At 32.5% G+C, this 24,326-nt stretch overlaps 1 long non-coding RNA gene across 1 annotated transcript; it reads right to left on the reverse strand.

Moving 5' to 3' along the window:
• Positions 1 to 731: 731 nt before the first annotated feature.
• On the reverse strand, positions 732 to 2,062 carry LOC131690485 (uncharacterized). Its single transcript, XR_009305587.1, has 2 exons — positions 1,679 to 2,062; positions 732 to 1,119 (listed from the first exon to the last, which is right to left on the reverse strand). It is a non-coding gene; the product is annotated as an uncharacterized LOC131690485 (long non-coding RNA).
• Positions 2,063 to 24,326: the final 22,264 nt, after the last annotated feature.

Raw genomic sequence — 24,326 nt, forward strand, 5'->3', positions numbered from 1 at the left:
GGAAAATTTTTATGAACTTAATAGAACACGTCATAGCCAATAATAGAATTCTGCGCTTGGTCAAGTCTACCCATGTTCCCCTTAATGTATTGTACTTAAATTTTCGCTTCGCTCGCACGCAAGAATTTAACATTTTTGGGCCATATTTTTTATTATAATACTTCATAGCGCAATCTAATCACTGTCGAGGTATTAACTAAATAGTGTGATATTCTGCATAACATGGAATGAGTGCCTAACAAATGAATCCGTTCAGATATGCAGTTTTCATAAAGTTTAGACATAACACTGTCCAATCCGTCCTAACTCAGAATTAGGATGTTTGCAGTAAACATTAAAATTACCACAATAGATCTAAATACTGGTCGCAGTGGTTCGTCTCCAACAAAAATATTAAAATTATATTTTATTGGATGGCATATTGGAACTGAAAGTTATTACTGGCCTTATTCCGCGATACGATGGAATCATTTTTCGTACGAACTTGGTTCGATCGAATCCATTTCCCATTTTGCTGTCGTTATTTAGAATGACTTATTCGTTCGTTCGAACAGATTTTTACGCCGTGCAGCAGAATATGACTGTACATCTACTCGATGGTCGAAAATTCGATGAACTACAGAATCATTCGAACGAAGTCAACACTGCAAATTCAAACATCGAAATAAATACAGATTAACAATCAAAGGGACAAGTAGACAACGCATTTCGAATAATTAGAAAAACAAAAATACACTTTTAATTTGTTTTATTGTCACACACACAAAATGCTCCCTATCCATTATCCTTACATATAAACTACTTCCCATGGGAGGCAATAGCCACCGCAGCAGGAAGAAGTGTTGGCCTCCGGAAGCCACCAACGAAACATTGGTTGTCTTCTCCAGTAGTCTCCGTCAACCGATTAGTAGAGGAACTTTGCTAGTGTTTCTGACCGTGCCGGAACGTTATTATTCACACATCTCTTCGGCAAAGATACCAACCACTGTAATTTCTATTAAATTTGTTACCAGAAACGCTAGGCTTATAGCGCCGGCACATGGCTACCAGGGGGACCGGCGAAATGAAGCTCAAGTTCGTCCTCGACCAGCTGCTGCATGGGTACAGTGTACCAGAATGCTGAAATGAAAACAGTAGGAATTGAAATCGATATTATATATGGAAGCATTGCACAAAAAACTGAAATAACTTATGAATTATTTAGTACTAAAAATATTTTCTAGGTTTAGATAGCGTCATATTCACACACAAGCCGATGGCTGTACATAAGGAAAATACGTTCGAACTTATCTGATGTTAACCATCCATTTTTGCTGCCATGATATCAAAATTCGCGCGAACAACGGTTACTGAATCTAGCTGCAATTAAACCTGCGTTGCAACTATAGTGAAAATATTACAAGTGGATATTGACAAACCATTTGTGGTGGAAAAAATTAGATCGACGAGTTGGTTCCATGATTGATGAAAATTCCATCAACCCGTCAATAAGCCAATATATTGAACGATTATTGCCCGCACTATAGATAGGATCGATTATTTTTTTCATTATACCATGCCAATACTTGCAGCATTGAAAATGGTATTGAATCATGTAAGGGTCCCTCTTGAGTAGAGCCTTGCACTTATTTAGCTTGTTATAACTAACGTTTTAACAACAGAATCACTAAACACTTACAGTTCACAGAAAATAACTCCATTTTAAAATGAAGCGCAAATCAGAATCTTCACCCCGGTTCCAGGACAAAAACAATTGCGACGTTACACTGCAGCTGATACTTTGACAGGAAGTGAGAAAGAGCGATTTTTATCCATGATCTTTTATACCGTCTGCTCTCACCAACACAATCGACCTTTTTCCCTAACCGTTATCGCGCTCCCAAAAGCAGAGCAAACTGAGAGTGACCGACTGTACCCTTTACGACTAAATTTATTGCTGTTGATTACAGACAAATAATATTAATCAAACTTGCAATAATTTGATCGATTGCAAAAAGAAATCTATTTGAAAAATCAAATGATATCGAATAAAACAGACAAGGTCAAATATTTATGTAGTACAACCAGTTGTCTGTGGTGCAACTATTATCAAAACGAGAGGTGAGAGAGAGAGTGAAAGAGGCAATTTACCGGTCGGTGCTATCCGCAACGGAAGGCATAGCCGATGAGAGGAACATATGGAAAATGGAAAAAAGAACGTGTTGTGCTCTTCTTTCAAATCTGGCGGCATAGACATGTGTAGATGTTTTAATAAAAAAAACCTTTTTTAATCCAACTAGTGGTACAAATGTGCATTTCTCATTTCACCAAACTATGATTCCATGTTCTATAAAATTGGGGAAATACTATTACATTCTCAGTACATCTTGGATACGCAATGGCTCACCAGCCACAAACTTGATCAACAAAAAATGTCATACTTAAGGTTGGACAGAGAAAGGGTAAAATTCGCGAGCGTAAAAAGCAGTTTTTTTCCACACCGTATGTCAGATCTTTAAAAATCAATCAGCAGTACTGTAACAACATTCTACATACGCTGATTGATTTTTATGAATCTGACATACGGTGTGGAAAAAGACTGCTTTTTTCGTTTGCGAATTTTGCGCATTCTCTGTCCAACCTTAATTAGCCTAATTAGCATTGCTGTCAAACGAGGTAACTTGCAACAGCGGAGAAACTTCGACATGTTTCTGTTCAGATGGACAGACAATGCTAATAATAATGTTTACAATTTAGCATTATAGCCGTTTTTACGCACGGGCACACTGGGCCAGGGCCAAGGGCCCCGCACTTAGGGTGAACATAAAATCCTTCTGTAGACTATATTTCAAAGAAAAGTTTATTCATTTTTAATGTGTGGGTAACAATAGATCAGTAGCAACTCGGAATCGCACATTTGCACTGTATCCCAGGTTATCAAGATGTTTAAAAAGCATCAGAGCAGCAGGAAACGAGGCACTGCATGACTATTGAACCAATACAAACGTCAACCCAATATTTCGGTTCAAGTTTCAATTTATTTTCAACTACAGCAATTAAACGTTTAGTACACTGCCATGACCCGCATAACAGTCCCATTTGCTATGGATTTCCTATGCAGGTGGGACTGTTATGCGTATCACGGCAGTACACCCTCTATACAAAGTTTGGAAGGCACCGGACCTTAGCCACCCAACCAGAAAATCTTGTTTGGCTAGCGATCTGTGGATGTGGCAAAATATTAATTATATACCATCGTTACATCTGAGTCTGTCAACGGACAAACCCACATGGAAGCGTCCAAAAGTATCGTAAAATTTCGTAATATTTGTAAAAATTAGTAAAATGTGTAACATTTCGTTAATTTTCGTAAAATTTGGTGAAATTTGCGAAAATTTCGTAAAGTTTGTAAAATTTTATAAAATTTGTGAAATTTCGCAAATTTTTGCAAAATTTCGAAAAATGTTGTAAAATTTCGTAAAATTTCGTGAAATTTGGAAATATTTCGTAAAATTTGGCAAAATTTCGTAAAATTTCTTAGAATTTCGTGAAATTTCGTAAAATTTCGTAGAATTTTGTAAAACTAGTAAAGTTTCGTTAATTTTTGTAAAATTTTGTGAAATCTGCGAAAATTCCGAAAAGTTTGTAAAATTTCGTGAAATTGGTAAAAATTTGTGAAATTTTGTGAAATTTCGTATAATTTGTAGAGGTGTGCGCCGATGCATTTTTAATCGGCGGCGGCGTAAGCGACATATTTGGCCGGCGGCGGCGGCGTTGGCGGCGTCACGCCGTTGGACCCTATCGGCGGCGGCGCGCCGGCGTGTGTCGGCGTGACGAATATTGACACCTATGTAACTAAAAAAAATTCTTGGCAGTACAATTCCTTTCCCAAATTTTTGGTTTCTATTGTATCAGGCACATACAAGCAGACGTTACAGTTTGAAGAAAATTCTAAAAAAATCATTGCCCACAATGTACTAGCGACATCTGTTGAACACATTGCACAAAATGTAATTCTCGCAACCACATCATTTTTTTTTAAACTGAAGCTCTAATAGTGCCCACCCTGCTTGCGAAATGCAAGATAATAAATGAAAGGTGGAACTATTTTTAGTTGTTAAATTTGAAGAACGAAATAGAAAAATTGTCGAGGTTACATACTACGACTTCGCATGAAATAATGATTGCAATGGACAAATTTGAAGAATGAATTATTATTTATTGTTCTATATTTGGGAAATTAAGCAACGGTGAAACAGTTTTTGTTTTGTTTGAGGAAATTAATCCTTGTTGTCGTTTCATTGTTTTTTGTTTCTATTTAGTCTTCTTTACCGTCGCTCTTTTAGAATCCCGCATATATCAGGTACCCTAACACGATGCGTTATTAATAGCATTACTGCGCAGAAATGTCACTTTTAATAATCGTGTAAGGACACCTTTCAAGACATCCCATTTAAGCTCAGCCGGAAATGAACCGGGATTCTGGCTGGTTCCAGTTCGTATTCCTGCTCCAGTGACACAACCGATTGTAGTTAGAATCGGTTGTGCCACTGGATCCCGTGTACGAACTGGAACCAGCCAGATTTCCAGTTCAATTCCGGCTGAACTTTACTGGGATTTCTTCATTTTCCAGGCTGGCGTTTACTTTTACTTCTTGTAAGTACAAAATCGCCGCGATGATAAAGCATATACGATTCCATGACACTACATTAACAAAAACCAACGTAAAATTTGCTTCTATCTTGAATGCAAAGTATGCTCGATGTGCTGGAATCATACAGATCTACACCATGCGAAACCTAAATATACAGTTACTATCATTCATAATTCCACGACTTAATGTTTTAGCTCCTGTTGGGTTGAAACTGGTCACTAAACACAAGCCTGATTGAAAATGGTCTGAGCATATCTCTAGTTTTCGTAGCACCTGCACCCCGCCAATTTCTCCAGCAGTTCCGGGGACCAACAAGTTCTAATCCATTGCATACATCTAGTTAGATTCGATACACCGAATCAATCAAAGTATGTACTAACATCCTATTATGTGCTTACTCACAGATCGGCATCGTGTTGTAACTTAAGAAGTGGTTGTAAACTTCTCCCGCCTTGGGCACTTCAACAAGAATGAGTTTCACATTTCCAGCCCATTTTATTTGTTTTGGTTTGCATGAAATTAAAAAGACGGTAACGTTTTCGGGTGGGTGCAGAAACTAAGTAACGCATTTAGCTCTGTGTCAAAATCTTTTCACTAACGCCACGCTTGCTGATATGGCGCATTTTTGTAATTAAATCGACCGTTTTTCCTACGAGTGAGGAAAATTCATCTCGTGTTACGACCTATTTGTCTGTGATACCGGGCTGATGCAACTGACACTGAAAATCTTTCCTGAGTGGGGCTAGATCACACGATGAATAGTTTATGAGACCAGAAATCTTACCCTCTACATCGCCACATCAGTGCACCAACGTGCGAAAACTGTTCTTAAGGAAAAAAATCAAAATAAGTCACGATTCAATCAATGATAAATAAACTGCCGCTAGAAGCATTACTGTCCCATGTGCTATGGGAATCCCTATACACATGGGACAATTATGCTTCTAGCGGCAGTAAACCTCGTATTGAAAATAATTTTTGTGTTTTTACAAAATTAGTTCACGCAAAAAAATAATCCATTATACTCAAATGTTTAGTAGGTGGTTGTATCTGAATATGTTTAATATTTTTATGATTCTAGTTCATAACTTGATGATATATTGATTTATATTAACTTTATTGACTAAAAAAGTCCAGAATTGAACGATATGCACTAGGGGCAGATCACATTTTTAAAAATCAGCTAAATTAAATGCATTTCTTTCCATCAAAATAGAAATTGATAATGTATTTTGTGTTGCATGTAAGACGTCAAAACCCTACAAAAAATTAGCCCTACGTTCAACAAAACGTCGAACAAAGTGAATCAGCGTAGGACGTTTGTTAAACAAACTTTTCTGCGAGGGAGTGCAAAGTTGATGCAAAAATGGAAATTAATTGCATTATTTCTAATTTGATACAAATTTGTTATACATTTCTAGAGTGATCTGTCCCTAGGATGCACAACGATTTTCTTAAATTCTCGTCGTGTTATCGTGATATTTTAGTCTTGAGCTTACCGTCGGATTTTTTACATTTTGTATATAATTCTCGCGCTTTTGAGACTGGTTGCTAGCAGTTGTACACAATAGCTCACATAGAAATTTCAAAACCAAAGAGTAAAGTGAATAGTTCATAAATATTAGTCAGAGTTCCTTGAAGCCGAGCTCCACTGGTGAATCGTGTCTAACATATTAGGAATCAACTATATCTTGAAAGTGGAAGTATTTTTTTTTTTTTGAATTTGTGGACCATTCCACGAATGGTGAATTGTAACTTATATGCTCGCAATCATAACCAGTTGACGAAGCAAGAATGGCTCCATGAATTATATTCCGAGTATCGTGTAATGATTTTCGAGAAAATATCAAGACTTTGTTAATTTTGTGATCTAATTCACAACCACTAATACCGTAAACCGGGATGACTTTGATCATCGGGGTGACTTTGATCACTCGAAACTTTTTTTTGTAGATCGCTTATTAAACCGGAATAGTCTACCGAATCATTTTAGTTTGAAATGATTTTTACTCTAAACTTATGAAATACTGGTTTGTTATACTTTTTAAGTATTTTGTTCGGTTTCTGGGTACAAAAACTACATTAAACCGAATTTTGACTTTACCTTATTTTTACGAAGCTTCCTAATGTGTCGATTTTTTATAAAACAAATAAATCTCAGATTTGAGCAAGAGTAATAAATTACAAGCGAGATTTTATTTTCCTTTAGAGTGGGATGCACCAAATTTACTTTTAAGAGTTTGTTTATTTTAAATGCAATTTTTTGTGAAACTAGTTGGCAATTATTTCAAAATTTTTAAGCTAAAACTCGCAACTTTTTTTATTGTTCAATATTCTATCGTGTTAAAATGGATGAAACATTTTGTACATTGATAAAGCACTGAAATAAAACAATTTTAGCAGTTTTAAAGGTTTTCAGAATCTTTTATTCTAGTTGGACACAAATTATACGAATTTTGGTTACTCGAATTTTACAGTACATTGAATACTTTGTATAATACCAATTAACATCTATTTAACAATGAGTATCTTTCCAGAATTAGTTTAAACAAACATTTGAATGAAAAACATTGATATCAATAACTTAATGTGGGTGAACATGCAGGTTATCAAAGTCACCCCGGAATACAAAAACGGACATCAACTTGAAATCATTTTTGGAAAAATACCTGTAAGCGGACAATTTTAGGTAAAACTATCCAACCTTGTTTTCCTTACATCAGTACATGGTTTAAGAATATTAAACTTGAAAAAAAATGTGTTGCGTCTAAAAATATGGAATGATTACTTCGAAAAGTGATCAATGTCACCCCGGTTTACGGTACCAAATAAAGATCAATGTGATAAATCATGAATCAGTTAACGTCGTATATTCGGACGATAGACAGTGTTCATAGATTTGTGGATGAAATTATGAGTCAATGATTTTCGAGTTCGCGAATTGTCGGCGTGAGAAAAAAGCGTCGGCGGCGCGCCGCCGGTCTACCTCTCGGCGTCGGCGTTTGTTGAAATTTACCGGCGGCGGCGGCGTGGCGCGGCGGCGCACAGGTCTAATAATTTGTACAAGTTACGTGAAATTTCGTAAAATTCCGTGAAATTTCATAAAATTTCGTAAAATTTCGTAAAATTTCGTAAAATTTCGTAAAATTTCGTAAAACTTCGTAAAATTTCGTCAAATTTCGTAAAATCTCGTTATTTTTCATAATATTTCGCAAAATTTTGTAAAGTTTCGTAAAATTTCGTAATATTTCGTAAAATTTGGTAAAATTTCATAAAATTTCGTAAGATTTCGCAAAATGTATTACAATTTCGTAAAATTTTGTCAAATTTCGTAAAATTAAAATTCTGTAGAATTTTGTTAAAATTTGTAAAATTTCGCAGAAATTCGTAAAATTTCGTGAAATAACTTTCAATTTCGTAAAATTAAAATTTTGTACAATTTCGTTAAAATTTGTAAAATTTCATAAAACTTCGTAAAATTTCGCAATATTTCGTAAAATTTCGCAATATTTCGTAAAATTTGTAAAATATTGTAAAATTTCGTAAAATTGGTAAAATTACGTAAAAATTCGTAAAATTTGTAAAATATTGTAAAATTTCGCAAAATTTCGAAAATTTCGTAAAAATTAGTAAAATTTCGTCAATCTTCGTAAAATTTTGTAGAATTTCGATTAAATTCGTAAAATTTCGTAAAATTTTGTAAAATTTCGTAAAATTGGTAAAATTTCGTAAAATTTTTTGAAAATTGCAACATTTCGCAAATTTTGTAAAATTTCTTGAAAATTGCAACGTTTCGTAAGTTTTGAAAGATTTCTTGAAAATTGCAACATTTCGCAAATTTCGTAGAATTTCGTAAAATTTCGTAAAATTTCGTAAAATTTCGTAAAATTTCGTTAAATTTCGTAAAATCTCGTTATTTTTCGTAATATTTCGCAAAATTTTGTAAAGTTTCGTAATATTTCGTAATATTTCGTTAAATTTGACAAAATTTCATAAAATTTCGTAAAATATCTTACAAATTCTTAAAATTTTGTAAAATTTCGTTAAAATTCGTAAAATATCGTAAAATTTCGAAAACTTTCGCAAAATTTCGTAAACTTTGTAAAATATTGTAAAATTTCGTAAAATTGGTAAAATTTCGTAAAATTTTTTGAAAATTGCAACATTTCGCAAATTTTGTAAAATTTCGTGAAAATTGCAACATTTCGTAAATTTCGAAAGATTTCTTGAAAATTGCAACATTTCGCAAATTTCGTAGAATTTCGTAAAATTTCGTTAAATTTCGTTAAATTTCGTAAAATCTCGTTATTTTTCGTAATATTTCGCAAAATTTTGTAAAGTTTCGTAAAATTTCGTAATATTTCGTTAAATTTGACAAAATTTCATAAAATTTCGTAAAATATCTTACAATTTCGTAAAATTTTGTAGAATTTCGTTAAAATTCGTAAAATTTTGCAGAAATTCGTAAAATTTCGTAAAATATCTTACAATTCCGCAAAACTGAAATTTTGTAAAATTCGTAAAATATCGTAAAATTTCGAAAAATTTCGCAAAATTTCGTAAACTTTGTAAAATATTGTAAAATTTCGTAAAATTGGTAAAATTTCGTAAAATTTTGTAAAATGTTGTAAAATTTCACAAAATTTCATAAAATTTCGTAGAATTTAGCAAAAAATTTTAAATTTTCGTAAATTTTTACAAAAATTTTCGTAAAATTTCGAAAAATCTCGTAAAAATTAGTAAAATTTCGTAAAATTTTGTAGAATTTCGTCAAAATTCGTAAAAGTTGTAAAATTTCGTAAAATATTGTAAAATATTGTAAAATTTCGTAAAATTGGTAAAATTTCGCAAATTTTTTTGAAAGTTGCAACGCGAATTTTGTAAAATTCCGAAAAATTTCGCAAGATTTCGTAAAATTTCCATAAATTTCTTAAAATTTCTTAAAATTTCTTAAAATTTCTTAAAATTTCTTAAAATTTCTTAAAATTTCTTAAAATTTCTTAAAATTTCTTAAAATTTCTTAAAATTTCTTAAAATTTCTTAAAATTTCTTAAAATTTCTTAAAATTTTTTAAATTTTTTTATAATTTTGCAAAATTTCGTAAAATTTCGTAAAATTTCGTAAAATTTCGGAAAATTTCGGAAAATTTCGGAAAATTTCGTAAAATTTCGCAAAATATCGTAAAATATCGTAAAATTTCGTAAAATATTGTAAAATTTCGTAAAATTTCGTAAAATTTTGTAAAGTTTCGTAAAATTTGTACAAGTTACGTAAAATATCGTAAAATACCTGGAAATTTCGTGAAATTTCGTAAAATTTCGCAGAATTTCGTGAAATTTTCTGAAATTTTCGTAATTTTTCGTGACATTTCGTAAAATTTCGCAAATTTTGAAAATTTTCGTAAAATTTCGTAAAATTTTGTAAAATTTCGTAATATTTTGTAAAATTTTCGTAAGCTTTTTAAATTTCTTAAAATTTCGTAAAATTACGTTTAATTATGTAAAATTTCGTAAAGTTTCGTAAACATTTCGTAAAATTTCGAAATATTTTGTAAAATTTTGTAAAATTTCGTAAAATTTTGCAAAATTTCATAAAATTTCGTAATATTTCGTGAAATTTGGAAAAATTTCGTGAAATTCCGTAAAATTTCGTGAAATTTCGTCAAATTTTGTAGAATTTTGTAAAAGTTCGTAAAATTTCTTAGAATTTCGTGAAATTTCGTAAAATTTCGTGAAATTTCGTAAAATTTCGTGGATTTTTGTAAAATTAGTAAAGTTTCGTTAATTTTCGTAAAATTTTGTGAAATTTGCGAAAATTCCGTAAAGTTTGTAAAATTTCGTAAAATTTGTACAAGTTACGTGAAATTTCGTAAAATTCCGTGAAATTTCGTAAAATTTAGTAAAATCTCGTTATTTTTCGTAATATTTCGCAAAATTTTGTGAAGTTTCGTAAAATTTCGCAAAATTTGGTAAAATTTCATAAAATTTCGTAAGATTTCGTAAAATATCTTACAATTTGGTAAAATTTTGTCAAAGTTCGTAAAATTAAAATTTTGTAGAATTTCGTTAAAATTCGTAAAATTTCGCAAAAATTTGTAAAATATCGTAAAAATTTGTAAAATATCGTAAAATTTCATAAAATTTTGTAAAATTTCGTAAAATCTCGTTATTTTTTGTAATATTTCGCAAAATTTTGTAAAATTTCGTAATTTTTCGTAAAATTTGGTAAAATTTCGTAAGATTTCGTAAAATATCTTACAATTTCGTAAAATTTTGTCAAATTTCGTAAAATTAAAATTTCGTTAAAATTCGTAAAATTTCGTAAAATTTCGCAAAATTTCGTAAAACTTGTAAAATATTGTAAAATTTCGTAAAATTGGTAAAATTTCGTAAAAATTCGTAAAATTTTGTAAAGTTTGTAAAATATTGTAAAATTTCGCAAAATTTCGAAAATTTCGTAAAATTTTGTAAATTTTTTTAAATTTTCGTAAATTTTTGTAAAATTTCGAAAAATTTCGTAAAATTTCGTAAAAATTAGTAAAATTTCGTAAAATTTTGCAGAATTTCGTTAAAATTCGTAAAATTTGTAAAATTTCGTAAAATTTTGTAAAATTTCGTAAAAATGGTAAAATTTCGTAAAATTGGTAAAATTTCGCAAAGTTTTTGAAAGGTTGGAACATTTCGCGAATTTTGTAAAATTTTGTAAAATTTCATAAAATTTCGTAAAATTTCTGAAAATTTCGTAAGATTTCGTAAAATTTCGTAAAATGTCGTAAAATTTCGCAAAATTTCCTGAAAATTGCAACATTTTGTAAATTTCTTGAAAATTGCAACATTTCGTAAATTTTGTAAAATTTTGTAAAATTTCGTAAAATTTCGTAAAATCTTGTTATTTTTCGTAATATTTCGCAAAATTTTGTAAAGTAAAAATTTCGTAATATTTCGCAAAATTTGGCAAAATTTCGTAAAATATCTTACAATTTCGTAAAATTTTGTCAAATTTCGTAAAATCAAAATTTTGTAGAATTTCGTTAAAATTCGTAAAATTTCGCAGAAATTCGTAAAATTTCGTAAATCATGGTAAAATTTCGTAAAATATGTTACAATTTCGTAAAATGAAAATTTTGTAAAATTTCGTTAAAGTTCGTAAAATTTCGTAAAACTTCGTAAAATTTCGTTAAATTTCGTAAAATTTCGCAAAATTTCGTAAAATTTGTAAAATATTGTAAAATTTCGTAAAATTGGCAAAATTTCGTAAAAATTCGTAAAATTTTGTAAAATTTCGCAAAATTTCGTAAAATTTCGTAAAATTTCGTAAAATTTCGTAAAATTTCGTAAAATTTCGTAAAATTTCGTAAAATTTCGTAAAATTTCGCAAAATTTCGTAAAATTTGTAAAATATTGTAAAATTTCGTAAAATTGGTAAAATTTCGTAAAAATTCGTAAAATTTCGTAAAGTTTTGTAAAATATCTTACAATTTCGTAAAATTAAAATTTCGTTAAAATTCGTAAAATTTCGTGAAATTTCGTGAAATTTCGTAAAATTTCGTAAAATTTCGTAAAATTTCGTAAAATTTCGTAAAATTTCGTAAAATTTCGCAAAATTTCGTAAAATTTGTAAAATTTCGTCAAATTGGTAAAATTTCGTAAAATTTTGTAAAATTTCGCGAAACTTCGCAAAATTTTGAAATTTTTTTAAAATTTTTTAAATTTTTTAAATTTTTGTAAATTTTTGTAAATTTTTGTAAATTTTTGTAAATTTTTGTAAATTTTTGTAAATTTTTGTAAATTTTTGTAAATTTTTGTAAATTTTTGTAAATTTTTGTAAATTTTTGTAAATTTTTGTAAATTTTTGTAAATTTTTGTAAATTTTTGTAAATTTTTGTAAATTTTTGTAAATTTTTGTAAATTTTTGTAAATTTTTGTAAATTTTTGTAAATTTTTGTAAATTTTTGTAAATTTTTGTAAATTTTTGTAAATTTTTGTAAATTTTTGTAAATTTTTGTAAATTTTTGTAAATTTTTGTAAATTTTTGTAAATTTTTGTAAATTTTTGTAAATTTTTGTAAATTTTTGTAAATTTTTGTAAATTTTTGTAAATTTTTGTAAATTTTTGTAAATTTTTGTAAATTTTTGTAAATTTTTGTAAATTTTTGTAAATTTTTGTAAATTTTTGTAAATTTTTGTAAATTTTTGTAAATTTTTGTAAATTTTTGTAAATTTTTGTAAATTTTTGTAAATTTTTGTAAATTTTTGTAAATTTTTGTAAATTTATGTATATTTTGTAAAATTTCGTAAAATTTTGTAAAAATTAATAAAATTTCGTCAAATTTCGTAAAATTTTGTAGAATTTCGTTAAAATTCGTAAAATTTCGTAAAATATTGTAAAATTTCGTAAAATTGGTAAAATTTCGTAAAATTTTTTGAAAGTTGCAACATTTCGCGAATTTTGTAAAATTTCGTAAAATTTCGCAAGATTTCATAAAATTTCGTAAAATTTCTTAAAATTTCGTAAAATTTCGTAAAATTTCTTGAAAATTGAAACATTTCGAAAATTTTGTAAAATTTACAAAAGCGGTCCCTAGAGTGAACCTACAAACGCGCGTATTCGCGCGATCATAAATCGGTTACGTCCGGAAGTCACTATCCTAGTAGAATAGGTCCAATGCCTGTGGGTGGATCAAACAAAAAGTGATGCTCAGATCCACTAAATAACACATTTCACTGCTATAAAAAAAATCGAATTCATGCACGTGAAATCACATACACGCGACAAACACGTTAGTATAACAATGCTTGAGTCCTTCGCGACCTACACCCTCGTTCTCGCAAATATGATAACATCCCGGTCTCAGCACTTATAAACAAACGCGGCCTCAAGCGTGACCCTACAAACTCTTGCGCTCGCGCGATTATGAATCTGTCACTTCCGGAAATCTCTATCCTCGGTACCAGAAGTCTAGGTCCATGCCTTCAATTGAACCAACTATAAAATAGAAAGCTCTCTTATCCACTAGACAACACGTTCCATGGCGGCATGACTGGGATCTCTAGTGAAATGGGTAACTCACTCCCTGTCGGAATCTGAACCGTAAACCGAAAATACTATACACGCAAAGTCGCATACACGCAACAAACACGTTAACATAACGCTTAAGCCCTTCGCGATCATTCACGCACACCTACGCCCGCGATCGTGCAAACTTAATGACATCCCGCTATTAAGATGAACGTTTTAGTACTTACGAAGTTACAAATGCGGTCTTAATTCGAACCCACAAACGCCCGTGTTCGCGCGATCATGAATCGGTCACGTCCGGTAATCTTTACCCTCCGTCCTAACAAATTAGGTCCATATATTCAGTTGCACCAATCAAAAAATAACGCTAATATCAACTAAACAACACGTTCCATGGCAACATGACCGGTAACTCTAGTGATATGGAACACTCGCGAATATGCAAAGGGGCACACGGTCCTAAAATAGAATTCATACATTTATACATACAAGTTACATACACGTTAGCATACGCGACATACTAAAGCACACACGATAGAACACGTTAACGTACAAACGCTCGAGTCTTTCGCGATGATATACGCGATCGCGTAGTCCCAATGCTCGCACGTATGTGAACTGTACAATGAATATCACGTTTAGAATCACGATCCGCTGCATCCAAAAAAATTCATGCGGGACCAATCCCTAATCAACTCTCATTAGATAAATCATCTGAGAAACATGAAGAAGTCACCTCATTAGCACATTCATATAACCCATACAACTACCTTAATATCGACGACAATTCATTCAAGGACCACGAGAGGACAAAAACCAACCTCAGTTAGCTTTACGCCATCTATTCAAATAACATTAGATATTGTCGAAGTACGGCTAAGCTCTAGGAAACTAAAGTAATTCCAAACATACGAAACAAACGTGATGAAGGCTGTATTTACTACAAAAAGCGCACGTTGATAATTCAAAACCACCTAAATCTCTCTGTCGGCTGCTCCCGGGGCGTATGACATTGGCACACTTATGTGCCATATAGTGTGTTGCTCGTTCTCGAAAGGCAAAAGATGTTGAATGTTGTGCCAAAATGGCGATAATTCAATTCCTAAATTTATATTTCTATATAGTAACCGCCCGAAAAGTGGCTGAGGATGCGATAATTCGTTTTCGTTTACCCGGGAATAAATGAAAAATAGTGCACCATAAATAATCTCCCGCCCTTTCCAGAGCTTCCCTACAGCCAGACTGTGCCGCATGAGTAATGTGATTTTTCGGCTACCGCGCGTCCTCTCGCTACCCCATTTTCCCAAGGGGTTTGTAAGCTTCGAGGTCGACCAGAACGTAAGCAGCCTAAAAATGCATCTTACGAAACTTATTGCCGCTGACAGAAGCCGGTGCAGGGTACTGAGCACAAACTCATCTTACCCCACCCACACCGGATGGGCGCAGATTCTCACTCAATAGGGCCACTCATCATCTTAACGAAACAGCCACTTCTCCTTTTCATATTTATGTATGCGCATAAAAATATGCAAATTGGATACTTGTGAAAGACGGAAAAGTGAATTCCTTGCTCCTCGTTTAGTAACACCCAAGCCCAGCAGTAAACGCAAACGAGTTCCATTTCTTGTTGTGGGGGGGGGGGGGGCGGTTTCTGCTCCGCCTTCCAACTAGCTACGTACGTACGGGAAGATGCATCTTGGTCGGAAGACCTCTGCAACACAAAAAGTTCACCCAAGTCCCGCCACCGTTCAAACTTTACCGAGGTTGAGTGAACTTAGGGAGCGACGGGTCCTTGCAAAAGTTGTTCCTTGTACACTGCTGGTGGCGTTGTTAATGAATAAATAAGCATAATATTTCATTGCTCGAAAAGCTATAGATGATGGTTCTCCGGTTAGAATCCAAATGTGTTCCGAGGCCAACTGGTCCGTTGTAAAGCGCTGAGTGAGATTAAGTGAAAACGGTGCTGACTCTGGAATAGTTGTCCAGAGATAAATACGTTTCGGAAAATCTTCGCTATGCAGTTGAAATGCGTGTTTCTTCATTCTGTTTTGAGGAGAGGTAGGGGGGGGGGTCCGTTTTACATATTTGCGGGAACTCCTTTACAAGCTTGAACAGCTTCGGCCGATTTTCAAATGATTGTACACTGTAAACCCATCGCCCGATCCCAATTTATTTTGATGCAGCCTTCCTTCTTGACTTTAATTAAAAAAAAAACCTGAGAACCTTCATTTCATCCGTTCACGGTTCGGTTGTTGAGTAGTTGGTCCACTCTCAAAATCCTATTGCTAGAGAACGTTTCGGAATGCGGTTCTTTCATGAACGAAAGTACTTTTTCATTTGAAATAAAACGACATAGGGTAGGCTACCATACATGCCTGTCATAAATATGTAATGCACACCATTATACAACTCATTTATAATACATATTATCACTTTCTACAACGATTCAAAAAACTCCTGTTCTCGCAGTACATAACTTGGTACCGTGACGAAAAAGTGACCGGTGGATTATTTTTTGAGTTATGTTCATGATGTTGCACCAGGAGCCAGCATTTTATTTGAAGCACACCGGAACATAACAATTCGAAGCAAGTTCATTCTGGTCAGGCTAGTTATCAGCATCTTAAAATTTCATAACCATGTTGCAGAAAAGTTGGTTTTCAATATACTTGTTATGTATTAATTAGCAGTAAAATGTAACGATAATAACACAAAAATAGGAAGAAATATTCTCTAGAAACCTCGAACTGCTACTCGCAGGAGCACTTTCCGAGCACCGTTGGATAGTTCATTTCAGCATCCTGCTCTTGCCAACTCATAAGCTGTTAGCATTATGCAAACAGTTTAGTATTCTCATTTCCAGGGTAATTTTATACCATCATCTACAGAAAAGGTGGTAGGGACAGGGTAGGGGTGAAGATTACTTCACGCTCTTACCATACTGCGCATAAATACATAGTATCGCAAAACACCGACCGGGGAAAGAATCCCGTTGGTGGCAACAAAAAATGCACGTATGGTATTGAGACGTTGATAGCTTCATTCAAATAGCTACTCGTATCGCAGAGAATAATGCTATTAAATTAAAGTTTAGAAATATTTAAACAAATTCCATCATTTTAGCTCACTCTGGTACGTACATAAAGTATATCTGTTATAAAATGAACAGTACAGAAATAGAAATGAGTGTATATAGCATATAATGAATAAATAACAAAATAATCGGTTAGCTTTTTAGTGGCACCCCTATAGTACGAACACACACTTTTAATCGCATTACGAAATTTTCGGATATAATCAATCAATGTTAAGGGGGGTTTCTGGGGTAATGTGCTTAAACCGAAAGTAATTTTGTTTTGCAATTTTAAAGGTAAGGCAACAATGAACCCCTTGTGTAATGTTAAGATATATTTAAACATTATTCACGAAAAAATCGGTCACGCGCAGCCACACATACGAGCAGGGCCATAGAGAGAAAATACGGGCGCGGGGGGTCAAACGTACGGACCACCGCCACTGTATATTGCCAGAGTACCAAAAAGTTTGGGATTCACTGATATTATGTATAGGGTGAAGTGCCTATTTTCACCATACTAAGGAGGGCGCCTCACTGATTCATTAATTACTCGGCCTACACACAATGGAATGCGTACAAATTGGCATCAATAGCTTTGCTTTGTTGTTAAGTACCAAGATAATAACATACATGCGCTGAAAACAGTGAAATTCTCGTGTTTGAGCGCAACGAAAACACGAATCGAGTGCCCCTATTGTTGCGCTACCATTTGACTGAATGCGTTAAACAAAGATGGCAGACACTGCTCTAACCAACGGCTTCAAATGGGTAGCGTGATAATAGAAACATAGCGATAATGGGCTCATCACCCTATATTACACTGAAATTTTATGGTTATGTACCAGTTTTTTGTTCTAGTTGTATGTAGTGCCAATGAAGGAGAAAAATGTAGGGCTGAAAAGAGCCATTTTTGTCAATAATATTAGTGAAAGTAAAGAAATGAAAAAATTAAAAATGTGGTAACATCAAAAATGGAAAGTACTATCTAAACGGAGATCAAAAGAAATATGTACAAAAAAAAATCGCAAAATAAACCAAATAAACAAAATTAAAATTAATGTCAAAAAATTTATAATCGAGAAAAACCTAAACAGAAACTATAAAAAATTGATAAAAGAAAACAGGAAACTAGAAAAAATTGCAAAGATTAAAGAAGTCGAACACTGTTGAACAAATGGAGAAAATAATCAAAAATCGGTAAAACTTGGAAAATTTTGAGAATTAATGAAAATGAATAAGAAAAGAACGCAAAAATTAATATAAAAAATGCATAAATCTGAAAACAACTCGATAAATAACCATAGAGAAGTCGATAAATAACCATGGACGAAGCAAAAAATTATGAAAAATCTGAAAATTAGAATGATGAAAAGACGAAAAAATTAAGAAATTTGGAAGGTATGGATTAAACAAAAACGGAGCAAACGGACAAAAAATCAAAAAAATAGTAGAATAACCAAAATTTAGCAGTCAAAGTTGACCGTGGAGGTAACTCCAGTCCAAAAGGAGGTAACCCCACTTGAGTCTTATGGAAATTCAAATTTTCTCGTTCGTTTTCCGAGGTTTTAAGTAAAAGTAGTCAACCGATTCGCAATCAGTAAATTTTGTGTTGTAGCTCACATATCGGTGAACTCGATATAATACTGTTTTTAGTTGGATTACATTGTACGTTGACGTTTCGGCCCACTATATATTTCTTGCACAAATGTATATTATTGAGCATATTTTTTGAAAATTCCAGTGAAGGTTTCATGTCTACATTGAAAGTTCACTGAGCAATAGGGAATTAAGAGAAAAACGATACATTGTGGTCGGAAAATTAAAAACCGATTTAATCCACCTAGCATTGGATTAGTTTGCAGAACTCACGAGAAGTAGGCACCCAACTAGAGGTGGGATGAAAACAGTTTCTAGTCTTGCACGAATAAAATCTCGAATAAATTATAGAAATCAACAAAACGACCGAAATAAAAAAGTAAAGATATGAATCAAATGAATCAAATGAATCAAATGAATCAAATGAATCAAATGAATCAAATGAATCAAATGAATCAAATGAATCACATGAATCACATGAATCACATGAATCAAATTAATCAAATTAATGAAATGGATAAAATGAATAAAAAGAATGGATGAACAAAATGAATAAAGTAAAAAATAAATGAAATGCATAAATGAAACAAACGAATCAAATAAACAAAATGAGCTGAAGTGATAAAATGAATAAAAAGAAGAAAAGTAGTCAGATTATTAAAATGAAGAAACTGAACAAAATGAATAAACTGAAAAAAATGAATAAAATGCATACAATGAAAACAATGAATAAAATAAGTTATATGAATGATATGAGTAAAATGCACAAAAAGAATAAGCTGATCAGAGTGAATCCAAAGAATGAAACGAATAAAATAAGTAAAATGAACGCAGATGAACAAAACGAATAAAAATATGCTGAATGGAATAAGTAATTAAAATGAAATGGTCATATATTTGAAGCCAAAAACATTTTTGAATAAAGAAAATGAATAAACCGAATTGTACGAATTTGAGAACCATTGCATCAGAAAGTTTTGAAATGTTTTTGAAAATCCCATCTTCTGAAAAAAGGCTAATAAATATGCAATGGATTTTTTATAGGGCTTCCATCTTTTTTTTGTTGGTTTTATTCTTTTTGTTTTCATGCGCCTTTATTTGACGGCGTCGTTTTAAGATTATCTGGTGTTTCTACTTTATTGTTGGACCTTAATTAGTTATCAGGAACCTGGAACGTTCAATTTGCTTTGGAATTCGAAGTTTACTTTTTGGTCACATATTCCCGAAAAAAAGATTTATGTACAGAATATAATTTACTGGTCCAGTATTTTAACGCGCAATTGAATATAGTAAAGTGAGACATGGTCACATGTGCTTTCAAGCCCCTTGAACAGAGAACGACAGAGAGAATGCGATTCGTGAATGAGACAGGTAGATATTTCAAAGTTTTTATTTGCATTGAAGTAAATAGTGTGAAATAGCATAAAAGCCATGCATTCAGTTGATTGCAATGCAGTCTCTTTCCATTCATCCTTATAGCTTGCATATTGTTTCGTTCGGAATTCTCGTGCAGGAAATATGGATTAATAAGTCCTATACAAACCAATACTATGAAAAAGAAATGGTTTAAACCACTCAGTATATGCAGATATGGACGACGATAAGTTAGAAGACACATTGTAGTTGCATTCCCCATCGAGAGTGGATACTTTGGAAGACTTCTTTTTCTGGATCTAATTTGTGGATATTTTTGGTCTTCGATCCGTTATCTTTAACTAGAGCGGCGCTGTTATCAACTTTTCCATGAAACTAGATAGAAATGTGGTGTTTTCGAGAAAGTTGTAAGTGTAAATTGTAAACATACACTGATAGAATATATTCGTAAATCGCTAGGAATTAGTTTCGTACGGAAAGTTTTCATAATATATACGAATTTTTCGTACATATTATGAATCGTTCGTAGTTCTATTAAAACACTTATTTTTTATTACGAGTTTTTCGTGAAAACCACGAAACGACTTTCGTTGGCTTATTACGAAACAGCTTCGTTCGGTAAACGAATTGTTCGCTGATATATACGAATATCTTTAAAATATTTACGAGCACCATTCGTCAAACCGTCAACGTCAAAAGAGCTTCAATAGAGGTAGAATATGGAGTCATTGTTGCTATATGTCAGATAATTGTTGATCATCACGACGGTCTCGGTCTGACTATTCAGTAGCCGTATCCGTGTCTGCCGGTTTCAGAAAGATTTTCTGAACCTCTTTTGCTTCCAGTTAATCCAGAAACTGGAGCAGCACGGATTCAGTTGAGCCATCGCGAACGCTCATTGGTTTTGTATGAATAAGTTTGAGTTTTTCTCTGCCGGTGCAATGTCAAAATAATATACTATTATATACGAAAAATTCTGTTAGATGAACGAAATGAATTCGTGCGACCAACGAGATTGTTTGTAATATACACACACATTTTTTTAAAATAAACAAAACATTTCGTTTGATTCACGAAAAATAATGTCGTTTTCAACGACGTCATTCGCGCAATGTACACTAAATAAGTAAAATTTACGAAAACCTTCGTTCATCAAGCGGCCATTTCTAGATACTACAATAAAATCGATTTGGCCAGATCGATCCTTTTAGTTAGTTAAAAAATCGTTTGTGCCTCTGTTAAATATCGATCCTAAAAGATCGAATGAAAAAGGTATGCGAATAAATACGAAAACTTTTCTAAGATGAACGAAGTGAATTCGTGCGACCAACGAAATCGTTCGTAATATACATAAACGTTTATTAAAATAAACGAAACATTTCGTTTCATTCACCAAAGCAAGGTTGTTATCGACGATAATATTCGTGCATGTACACTAAATAAGTAAAATTTACGAAAACTTTCGTTCATCAAGCGTCTATTTCTTCGTATCACAATAAAATCAATTTGGTCACATCGATTTTCTTAAATTAAAAAATAATATCGATGTTATCAAGCATCGATCCCAAAAGATCGACTTAAAACAATAAGAGGCTAATAAATACGAAAAAATTTCTAAGATAAACGAATGAATTCGTGCGGCCATCGAACCATCGAAATCCTTCATCATTTATTGAAATAAACGAATCATTTCGTTTCATTCAAGAAAAATAATGTCGTTATCAACGATAACATTCCTGCAATGTACACCAAATATGTAAAATTAACGGAAACTTTCGTTCATCAAGCGGTGATTACTTAACACCACAATCTTTCTAGTCCTCAATAGAGGTGAGCAGGTTGAAATAAAATCGATTTTGCTAGATCGATCCTTTTAGAAAGTTGAAAAATCGTTGTTGTCAAACATCGATCCTAAAATATCGATTGAAAAAATAATATGCTAATAAATACGAAAACTTTCCTAAGATGAACGAAATAAATTCGTGTGAGCAATGAAATCGCTCGTAATATAGATAAACGTTTATTAAAATAAACGAAACATTTTGTTTCATTCACGAAAAATGATGTCGTTATCAACGATAACATTCGTGCAATGCAAACTAAATAAGTAAAATTTACGAAAACTTTCGTTCATCAAGCGGTCATTTCTTCGTACAAATAAAATCGATTTGGCCACATCGATTTTTTTAAATTTAAAAAAATCGATGTTGTCAAACATCGATCCCAAAAGATCGACTGAAAACTTTCCTAAAATAAATGAAATGAATTGGTGCGACCAACGAAATGGTTCGTAATGTACACAAACGTGTATTAAAATAAACAAAATATTTCGTTTCATTCACGAAAAATAATGTTGTTATCAACGATAACATTCGTGCAGTGTATATTAAATGTGTAAAATTTACGAAAGCTTTCGTTCACCAAGCGGCCATTCTTGTTCATGAAATGAACGAAACCTACTATTTACAATGCACGAAAATACTTCGTTGCAGAAAACGACGAAACGAGTGCATTGCATGATCGATTTTATTATATTTACGAATTTATTTTATCAGTGTAGGATCTACAAAGTTGGTATCTTTAGAAGATATACATTAGGGTGGGACAAAAATTAAATTCCTGCTCCGAGCAACTTTTTAGGTAGCATTTCGGCCCTAGAACAACTGTGCGAATTCTTTGCTCGATATCTGAAACTATATTTTTGCGCCCACTGTTTAAAGTTTACATGAGATTTTGTATGGGAAAGTTAACTTTAAAAAACAATTCCTCCAGAAGTCGCCCATTGCTCCCAAAAAAATAATTCAATATGTGGCTTTTACAGGAAATTTAACAAAGAAACATTGTCTCGAAGACCACGAAACGACTTGATGCTTGAGAAAAAAGTTATTAACCAGAAATCGATTGATGATCTGACGATTGATTAAACATTCATTTTTTCTAGCACCACTGCTGTTGGTTGTCCAATTATATACAACTTTGTTTTGATCTTCTCTTAATGTGTCTAAATCAATTGTCTGTACCGTTTGGCCACTTCATAAGAGTTTTGAGGGATTAATTGAGGCTTCTTTTGTACATAATAAGTGAAAGTTAAAAATTTTGAATTTAATTCTACCGTCAGCAGCAGTGATGCTATGCAAATTTAAATTTTCAACAATCTTCAGAGCATCAGTCGGTTTTTGCTTAAAAACTTTTTTCACAAGCATCAGATCGTTTCACAGTCGTTCAGACTTTATTTTCTTGACAAATTTCCTACAAAAATCATGCATCTATTTATTTTTAGGAGGTAACGGACGACTCTCGGAAAAATTATTTTGCAAAAGACGATTTCTCCATGTAGACTTTAAACCGTGGGCGCAAAAATATAGTTTCACCGATCGAGCTCAAAATTTGCAGAGTTGTTCTGGGAGCTAAATGGGACCCAAAAAGATACTCGGAGCAAAATTTTATTTTTTTCATATAACCGTGTACCACTCACATATACACTCAAAATAATCCACACGTTAATGTTACGTGAAACATCACATACATTCCAGAAAATGCTTTTTCACCTCAGTTTACCTGACAAAGGTAACAATCATCGGACCACGAATAAATATGAAATGAAGCGCAGGTTACTTTCATTGCTATTGTCCCATCTCTCTTACGTGGAAATCACGTACTCATTTGAATTCATTTTGACAGCAAAATTTCGTGTTCATTCTGTGATGTATGAAAGGCAAGATGGCGTCTGCTAGAAACAAATTGTATTTTTTTAATTTTAAAATAGAATATGGAGTCGTTTTAAGTTAGAGAAAAGAATAAAGTGAATATTTCTAGTAATAAGTGTTGAAAGTTTTGTAAGATGGCCACGCCATCTCCAGTTGGAGCAAAACAATTGACCTTTCTCCATCGGTGGCAAAAACGATCACGGAATCGAGAATGTGTGATGATGAAAAACCTTTGTGATCGATTCCATCGGTAGTATGGCTGCATTGGTAAGTTTAAACTTATAATTATCATTTCATTTTCGAAAAAAATATTTTTAATTTGCAGAAGCAAACGCCTCTTTCAAGTCAACGATTTATTTACCCTTGTCGCGGTCGTTTGCGATACATAATACAGCAGGTACATAATCAAGCCTCTATCGCTCTGGAAAAGTTGAGCCAGTATGACCATTCGATCTTATCTGTTAGATGGTCAATTAGGGTAACCAACCTAATTTGGACCCCTACATATTTTGGACCCTGTTAATGTATTTGCCTCCTATACTGCCAAGTTTCTCTGCATTTGTTTGGTTTGATGTAACAATTACATTCCTTGGGTTGTCTATTAAGTTTCAATATCATTAGTTCATCTCCAATTGTTTAAAATTAAACAGAATCCAGTTTTCAAGAATATAACCGAAAACATTTCATGTTTCAACGATAGCTAAGAGGAACCAGTGGAAATTATACATTTTCAAATTGGATTTAAATGACAATTATAATATTTTTGCCTCTCTCAATAGAAAGGTATTGCAATTGCTCTGAAAACCGACTTTTTAACGGAGGGCCGAGTGACATATACCATTCGATTCAGTTCGTCGAGTTCGGCAAATGTCTGTGTGTGTATGTATGTGTGTGTATGTGCGTATGTGTGTGTGTATGTGACC

Source organism: Topomyia yanbarensis, chromosome 3 (genome assembly GCF_030247195.1).
Source record: "Topomyia yanbarensis strain Yona2022 chromosome 3, ASM3024719v1, whole genome shotgun sequence".
Taxonomy (NCBI): domain Eukaryota; kingdom Metazoa; phylum Arthropoda; class Insecta; order Diptera; family Culicidae; genus Topomyia; species Topomyia yanbarensis.